Here is an 8,757-nt window from a genome sequence, read left to right as displayed (position 1 = left end):
AGCTTCTGAAGGCAGGTTGCTCCACTGATTAATTGTTCTAACTGTCAGGAAGTTTCTCCTTAGTTCTAGGTTGCTTCTCTCCTTGACTAGTTTCCATCTGTTGCTTCTTGTCCTGCTTCCAGGTGCTTTGGAGAATAGCTTGACTCCCTCTTCTTTGGGGCAGCCCCTGAGATATTGGAACACTGCTATCATGTCACCCCTCACCCTTCTCTTCATTAAACTAGACATACCCAATTCCAGCAACCGTTCCTTATATGTTTTGGCCTCCAGTCCCCTGATCATCTTTGTTGATCTTCTCTGCACTCTTTCTAGAGTCTCAAGATCTTTTTTACATCTTTTTTACATTTGTCTTGAGAAACAAAGACAGAGCTGGAGAGCAGGGAAGGGGGGGGGAAAGAGATGATAGCCAACTACCTGGATCCATCCAAGCTATCTTCTATATAGCCATAGTTTTGCCACTGACTTCCTCTTGGATCCCACCCCAACCCACATTTGTGGCATTTCCTGGTGGTCCCTCATCCAGTACTAATCCAGTCCACATTTTTTGCATGTAAGGCTAATACAAGGGTTCTCTCCTCCCTCCCCTGCAGAGAAACACTGCGGCGGAGGGGGGGGGGTGTTAAGACTTTCTTTGATAAATGACTGTCCTCCTTCCGAAGAAAACAGAGAGCTCCAGCAAGAGAGCCAAGCCAAAGGGCTCCGTCCAACAGAGCAGAATAACACCTCACGTCTTTTTTTGTGCACAGGAGATACTAGCAAAGCCTTTTCCCCAAATTAGGAAATGGAATTCTTTCTCCCCTCGCGGTGCAAACTGTTAACTTATGGACTCGGCGAATGCGGGGAGTCATAACGCCCTAAAGTAGGAACGACGGTTTTGCAAATGAATATTTAGCTGGGAAAAACGCCGTTCAACACGCCAAAGGAACGGGAAACCACCTTAAGAGCCCCAAACGCTCGCGATCAGCCTCGCGCATCCTGACGTTCAGGATGCAGCTCCCATCACCTGCTACCCTTGGCAGCCGGGGATGATGGGCAGTGTAACTCGCCACCTCCAGGGAGCGCCTAGCCGGCAGGCAGGCGAACAAAACGGGCGAAAGGAGAGAAGTTTTTTTTCAAGGAAAAAGGAAAGTCGGTTTAGCTGAATTGAGCGGAGCGAAGTCAACACGCGGCGGGCGAGGCGGCAGCCCGGTTCGGACTTTCCATCCAGGGACGCCTCGTATATATTCCGGGCTGCGCCCATTGCCAAGAGGTGCCGGGGAGGAGAGGAGAGAGGAGAGATGGGAGTTTGAAAGTCGCCAGGGTTGAGAACTACATCCAGCTCGCCCAACTCGCTGCAACCGCGCTCTGCACGCGCTCAGAGGCAAAAGGCAGCTCCGCTGCACGAGGCCCGGCCCGGCGCCCGCCTTCCGCCGCGTACGCACCTGCAAACTCACCGCCGATCGTCCGATTTCTCTGCAAAGAGAGCGCAACTCTTCCAGCTGCTTCCCGACGGTTGCCGCCTGTCTCTTTCAGCTGGCCAGCTCCCCGCCCATCGGTTGAAGTTCCGCTCGGCACAAAGTCGCGGCCCCCCCCGACTCCCCGGTATTGGTGGGGTAGAGGCCGCGCCGCGTATTGACGCCTCCCCTCAACCAGCCCCCTTTTAAGCCTTGCTCGGGGGTCCGCCACTCTCGCTCAGGGACCGTTTTTCTGACTCGGTCCGGATTGCAGAAAAAAAACTGGATTGATTTCATAATACTTTAGGTTACCAGCTAGAATGGAGGCGGCCACTAGGGGGCGACAAAGCGGGTCCGCGGGGTGGATGGGAAATCTCAATAAAGCAGAGTATTTGTAGCTCCTGGTTGAAATGCGGGGTTTGTACTACAGTGTTAGAATAGAATAGAATAGAATAGAATAGAATAGAATAGAATAGAATAGAATAGAATAGAATAGAATAGAATAGAATAGAATCCATCTGTGATTGGATTCAAGACTTTCTTAGGGATCGGTTGCAAACAGTGAAGGTTGGGTCTGCTTTGTCCACCCCCCTGAAGATTTGCACCGGCACGCCACAGGGCTGTGTGCTTAGCCCCTACCTATACTCTTTATACACTTATGATTGTGTATCATCTAACCCATCCACTGCGATAAGTTCGCAGATGATACAACTGTGGTGGGTCTTATTACAGGTGGGGATGAGACAGCATACAGGGTGGAGGTACAAAAACTATCCATATGGTGTAGGAACAACAACTTGCACCTAAACATCGGCAAGACGAAAGAGATGGTGTTAGACTTCCGGAGAAAAAAGGAGGAACCTGCCCCACTTCACATCAGAGAGAACTGTGTAGAGAGAGTTTCCTCCTTTAAATTTCTGGGAGTTTACCTCTGTGAAGATCTGACCTGGAAAGTTAACACAACTCAGGTGGCTAGAAAGGCCCAACAGAGGCTTCACTTTCTTAGGGTCTTGCGGAAGAACAGGGTAGAACAACGGCTAATGACCCTCTTTTACCGGTCTACTATAGAGAGCGTCCTCTCGTATGGTATTGTGGTTTGGTATGCTGGTCTGACAGCCGCGGATAGGAAAGTATTACAGAGGGTAGTGAGCACAGCACAAGACATTGTGGGCTGTTCCCTGACACCACTGGATGACATCGCCAGGGCTCGTTGCCTTGGAAGAGTGACTCACACCCTGGACGATATCTCTTTACTCTCCTACCATCCGGTAGGAGATATAGGAATATAGCCAGCCGTACCAACAGGCTGAAAAATAGCTTTTATCCATGGGCTGTTAGGCTTTTAAATGGGACATAATCTTATGCAGAATTGACTTGGAGGCCAGTGTGTGGTGTAGTTGGTTAACATAGTGTGGTGGGATGGAGGGTTTGTTGTCACTGTGTGTTGGGGGGAGAGAGCACGGGGGGGGGGGAGGCTCAGCTAATCTCAATGTACACATGTTGTACTTTGACAATAAAGGTTTATTATTAATAGAATCCCTGATGCTCTCTGGACTTGGTTGTTTTCTTGCAGATGTTTCCTTAGCCAAACTAGTGTGTGTAAGGAAAGGGATCTGCTCTCATTTTATATTCTAGGGCAGACATGTCAAACACAAGGCCCGGGGGCCGGATCTGGCCCGCGAAGTGGTTTCATGTGGCCCGCGAAGCCATCCTGGAAACAGGGAGGGAACGGCCCCCACTGCCTTGGCCCTGGCCCAGAGACCCTCCTTCTGCCAGAGACCCTCAGATCTGTCCCACTCCTGCCCAGGCCCCCATAGGCACCCTTGATGCGAACGATGTAGAGCTGGCCACGCCCACCCAATAGGCCATACGCACTCTAGCCACGCCCACCCAGTAGGCCACGCCTACCCTGGCCATACCCACCCGGCCCCCTGAGGGCAACCGCAATGCTGATGCGGCCCTCAATGAAATTGAGTTTGACACCCCTGTTCTAGGGGTTTGCCGTGTTCATTGTTGGTGGGAGTGATGGGAGGGGTTGGTTGGTTCAGAAGACATGATGAAAATTCTTTAATTTCACAACGTATGGACAGACTTAAGTATACTTTCAGCTGGGAAAGTGTGGCCATCCCAGAACAAGGCAAGCTCAAAAAACGCTAGGAAGCCTGGCAATCTGACCAATTGTCCATCAGTGGACACACAGACATACACAACATCTACATACTGTGCAAAAGGCACAATCAGCAAGTCAAACAAAAGGAATGAAAAGACTGAAACACCTCCCCGCTGGCAATCAACACCCAGATAAGCATAGATTCACCGAGATTAACATCAGACCAACAATCAAGAAGTAAACAATATCGAAATCAAGGAAACAGCCAAGCTTAGAGAGCACAAGGACTTTAAGTCATTAGCTGCCATTTGCTTGTGCTGCCCAGCCTTCACCTTGTAAGTACTTGATAAGCTCATGGTTAACTCAGCACTCCTGTTGACTGACGAGGCACCTGTTTCTCAGGCTTCAATCACTTCCCTGGCTGTTTTTGTGCCTTCTCATCCAACAATCTTGGTAGCTGCAAAATTCAATGTGTGTCCTTGTTCATTACAATGTGAAGCTACCAATGACTCTGGGGTCTCCTCATCTGACTGCCCTCTTGTGTTCTTGCAGTCTGGTGCTTAGCTGCCTCCCTGTCTGCCCTACATAGTCACAGGGGCAATCCATGCAAGGGATTCGGTAGATTACATTGGAAGTATCTCCCACCTCCAAGCGATCTTTGCAGTGCATAACCTGTGATTGAAGCCTGGGAAACAGGTGCCTCGTCAGTCAACAGAAGTGCTGATTCACCACCAGCTTATCAAGTGCTTAGAAGGCGAGGGTTGGGTACAGTGGTGGGATTCAAATACCTGAACAACTGGTTCTCTGCGTGGATGCCTCTTCCGGAAGTCCGTTCTGAGCTGGGGAGGCCTCCCAGGCTCAGAACGGACTTACAGAAGTGGTGTCCATGCACTTCCAGTGGTCCATTCTGGGCCTGGAGGGAGGCCTCCCCAGCTCAGAATGGACTTCTGGAACTGGCATCCACGCACTTCCGGTGGTCGATTCTGGACCTTGCAAAAAAGGGCTAGGGCTTCAGCCAGTTCGCCAAAGTCAACAAAAAATTAGCTACCGGTTCTACCAAACCGGCTGAATCCCACCACTGTCTGGGCATCACAAGTAAAAGATAGCTAATGATTTAAAAGACAGCCATCAACATACTCCAATCAACAGCTAAAAAGCCACTTACAACAGACACTATCAATGCCACACACAGAACAGTACACACTCTGCTAGAGAGAAGTTCCCTGAGCATGAGCTCCAGCACGGGTCTGAAAGTTCAGAAGACTAGACCTCTGGTCCTGTTGACAGACACAGATTGGATCCTGCAACATTATCCTGGGGCATGTATATTCGCCTCCGTTTGTCAAAAAAAGAGATCCATTATCAACAGCCGACCAACAGCACAGAGGCCCTTTTGACTACGGATCCTCCATAAAGGTAAAGGTAATGGTTCCCCCGCACATGGCGTGCTAGTCGTTTCCGACTCTAGGGGGCGGTGCTCATCTCCGTTTCAAAGCCAAAGAGCCAGCGCTTGTCCGAGGACGTCTCCGTGGTCATATGGCCGGAATGATTAGACGCCAAAGGCGCACGGAACGCTGTTACCTTCCCACCGTATTGGTCCCTTTTTTTCTACTTGCATTTTTACGTGCTTTCGAACTGCTAGGTTGGCAGAAGCTGGGACGAGTAACAGGCGCTCACTCTGCTACGCGGCACTCGGGATTCAACCCGCCAAACTGCTGACCTTCTGATCGACAAGCTCAGCATCCTAACCCACTGAGCCACCGTGTCCCTTTTTTACGGATCCTCCATAAAAGTATTAAAATAAGATTAAAGGTAATACTGTCATGCTGATTAATGTCTTCTGGCCTTGGAGAGGGCGGTAGCTATAATACCACTGCTTTTCTTGCACAGAAAACCAAACTTGTAAAGGATGCCATGCGCCAGCCACACTGGAAGTGTTGTCTAGAGAGGCCAAAACATGAAGTGTGTCTATGGGCCACCAATTGTGGAAGAGGAGAATTCACCACTTCCTGGGCCTGTTGGATTTAACAGCAGGAATCCACAAGCTTTTTAAAGGTGTGGATCCCTTCCCTTCCCTTTGCCACTATTAAAACTCACAATCTGGAAATGAAGGGCTCTTGGTGCCCTCTGAGCTTGGTTGCTTTGTGGCAGACGTTTCATTACCCAAACTAGATAATATGATCATGATATTACCTATTTTGGGTAATGAAATGTCTGCAAGAAAACAACCAAGCTCAGAGAGCACCAAGGAACCCTCATTTCAAACCCTGAGCTACAAATATTCTCATTTACTGGTAATCTGGAAATTTTTTGTGACCAGAGGTAAATTTTAGAAGGCCAGAGTGCCTTTGTGAACACAACGTATATCATTCTCCAATACGTAGTAAGGCTTCCAGGCCAGCCTGATCCTGGTTCTCAGTCTAGATGTGGAATAGCATTTTCTGCTCCAGGACTTGGAAACATTTGGACCTCAGCGCCTCTACAAGTAGTCCTTGACTTACAACCATTTATTTAGTGACCATGGTCCTCACAGTTACGTCCACTGCAGTGTCCCCACAATTGCATGATCCCGATCCAGGTGCTTAGCAACCAGCTCACACTTACGCTTGGAGCATCCCAAGGTCACAAAGTCAGTGGGGAATCCAGCAAGGAAGGTTGCAGGGGTTGTCACGCACTGTCTCGATTAACAACTGCACCACTTAACAATGAATTTTCCAGTCCCAATTTTGGTTGTAGGCTAAGGACGACCTAGCACCCAAGGAGGATGGGGGCTGTAATGCCCAAGGGCCAAAAGAAATAGATTCCTAATCCAGTCATGCTGAATAGTGAGATGTAGCTACAACTCTACATGCAATGCAGAATCAAATGCCCTGGAGATCATTCAGCTCTGCTCTTTGGACGTGGCTTACATAAGATTATTTGTCCAGGTCAGGATCTAAGCTTGCTGATCCAGCAGGAAAGTAATTGATTAGATGCCATTGATAAAAGCCCAAGTCAGTGGAATTTATTTGTTTTTTTTCCTTCCTCGTTCCCTCCCTCCCTTCTGACAAGCATAATCAATGGAAAAGCAGGCGGGAAGTTGGAAGTCGCAATCCCCTGACATCACGCTTAGTGACCTGCAGTGATTTGCTTTACAACTGCAGTCAAACTGATGTAAATCTCTCGTGACATCTCCCTTCACGATTGCACCACTTAGCGGTGGAGTTGTTGCTCCCGAGTTGCAGTCAGTAAAGGAGGAATAATCTATGACACAACCACTGGATGGGATTCATGATGCACGCTAATGGAGAACCAGTTGTACAGACTATAAAATAGCTTTCTCTCACCCTCATAATTGCAGTCATGATTCTCTTTCATCTTTTTTCTTCCCCTTGTCTGCCTTAATAGATTTGCCAAGATTCCTAATGAAAAGCAGCAAATGATAGTTATCTGTAGAACAGCTTGGTTCTCTTTGGGGTATTTCTGGAGCTTAGCAAATTCAAATTCAGATTGAAGCTGGAAGGGACCTTGGAGGTCTTCTAGTCCAACCCCCTTATTCCATTTTAAACAAGTCTTTTCTTAAAAACCTCCAGTGATGAAGCACCCACAACTTCTGAAGGCAAGTTTAACTGGTTACTTGTTCTCACTATTTGCAAGTTTCTCCTTAATTCCTAGTTGCTTCTCTCCTTGATTAGTTTCCATCCATTGTTTCTTGTCTTGCCTTCTGGTGCTTTGGAGAATAGGTTGATTCCCCCTCTTCTTTGTGGCAGCCCCTCAAATACTGGAACACCACTATCATATCATCCCTAGTCTTTCTCTTCTCCAGATTTTTGTTGTTGTTAGTTGCGAAGTCGTGTCCGACCCATCGCGACCTTATGGACAATGTTCCTCCGGGTCTTCCTGTCCTCTACCATCTTCTGGAGTCCATTTAAGCTCATGCCTACTGCTTCAATGACTCCATCCAGCCACCTCATTCTCTGTCGTCCCCTTCTTCTCTTGCCCCCAATCTTTCCCAGCATTAGGCTCTTCTCCAGCGAGTCCTTTCTTCTCATTAGGTGGCCAAAGTATTTGAGTTTCAGCTTCAGGATCTGGCCTTCTAAAGAGCAGTCAGGGTTGATCTCCTCTAGGACTGACCGGTTTGATCGCCTTGCAGTCCAAGGGACTCGCAGGAGTCTTCTCCAGCACCATAGTTCAAAGACCTCAATTCTTTGGCGCTCAGCCTTTCTTATGGTCCAACTTTCACGGCCATACATTGCAACTTCTCCAGACTAGCCATGCCCAAATCCTTTAGCCGTTTTTCATATGTTTTAGTCTCCAAGCCTTTAGTCATCTTAGTTGCTCTTCTTTACACTTTCTCTAAAATCTCAACATCTTTTTTGTAATATGGTGACCAAAACTAGATGCAGTAATCCAGGCATGGTCTTACTAAGGATTTATAAAGCAGTACCAATACTTCGTGTGATTTTGATTCTATGCCTCTGTTTATACCGACCGATGATTGTATCAGCTTTTCGAGCTACTGCTGCACACTGCTGGCTCATGTTTAAGTGATCATCCACGCCAAGATCTCTCTTTGCGTGGGATTTCATAGCTTCGTAGTAGGACTGAAAAAATGCAGATAATCTTTGTCGCTCAGCATCTGATCTTCTGTGATCAAGCTGAGGACGAAAACCAAAATAAGGGAGGTGCATTTTACTGTTGAAGCTTTCAATTGAAAGAGGAGGTGCAGCAATGTATGATGTGTATAATAAGAGATTCCACGCGCATTGGAAATTGGTGCAAGCAATTCTTGGTTCTCCGACTAGAGTCTCCAGATGTTATTTATCATTAAATCTAGATCATGTTGAAACAAGTCCCTTTCTCTTATCATTTATAGAATACAAAGATATTGTTTAGAAAACGGATTACAAACACTCACCTTGAATCCATGCCTTAATATCAGGAAGATGAATCACACACAATTATCTTCTTTGTCAAGAAGAATGTAAAGAGGCTAAATGGAGGCTTCAAAATAAAATCTTTCAGATTCATCAAAACAAAAATGTTGGGACAAGATATTGTGGCAATTCCATGCCAGTCAGAGGTGTTTCTTCCTAAGTAGCTAAGTCACAGAAAAGACATGTTTTCCTCCAGATGGTTTAAATTAATATCTTTACAAAAATCAGGTTTATGTAACAAAAGATGCAGAGCTTACCAGGAGGAAAAAAAATATAGTTAATAGCTGTATCTTTGCTT

Source organism: Vipera berus (assembly GCF_964194415.1).
Source record: "Vipera berus genome assembly, chromosome: Z".
Taxonomy (NCBI): Eukaryota; Metazoa; Chordata; class Lepidosauria; order Squamata; family Viperidae; genus Vipera; species Vipera berus.
Note: the sequence above shows the minus strand (reverse complement) of the source record.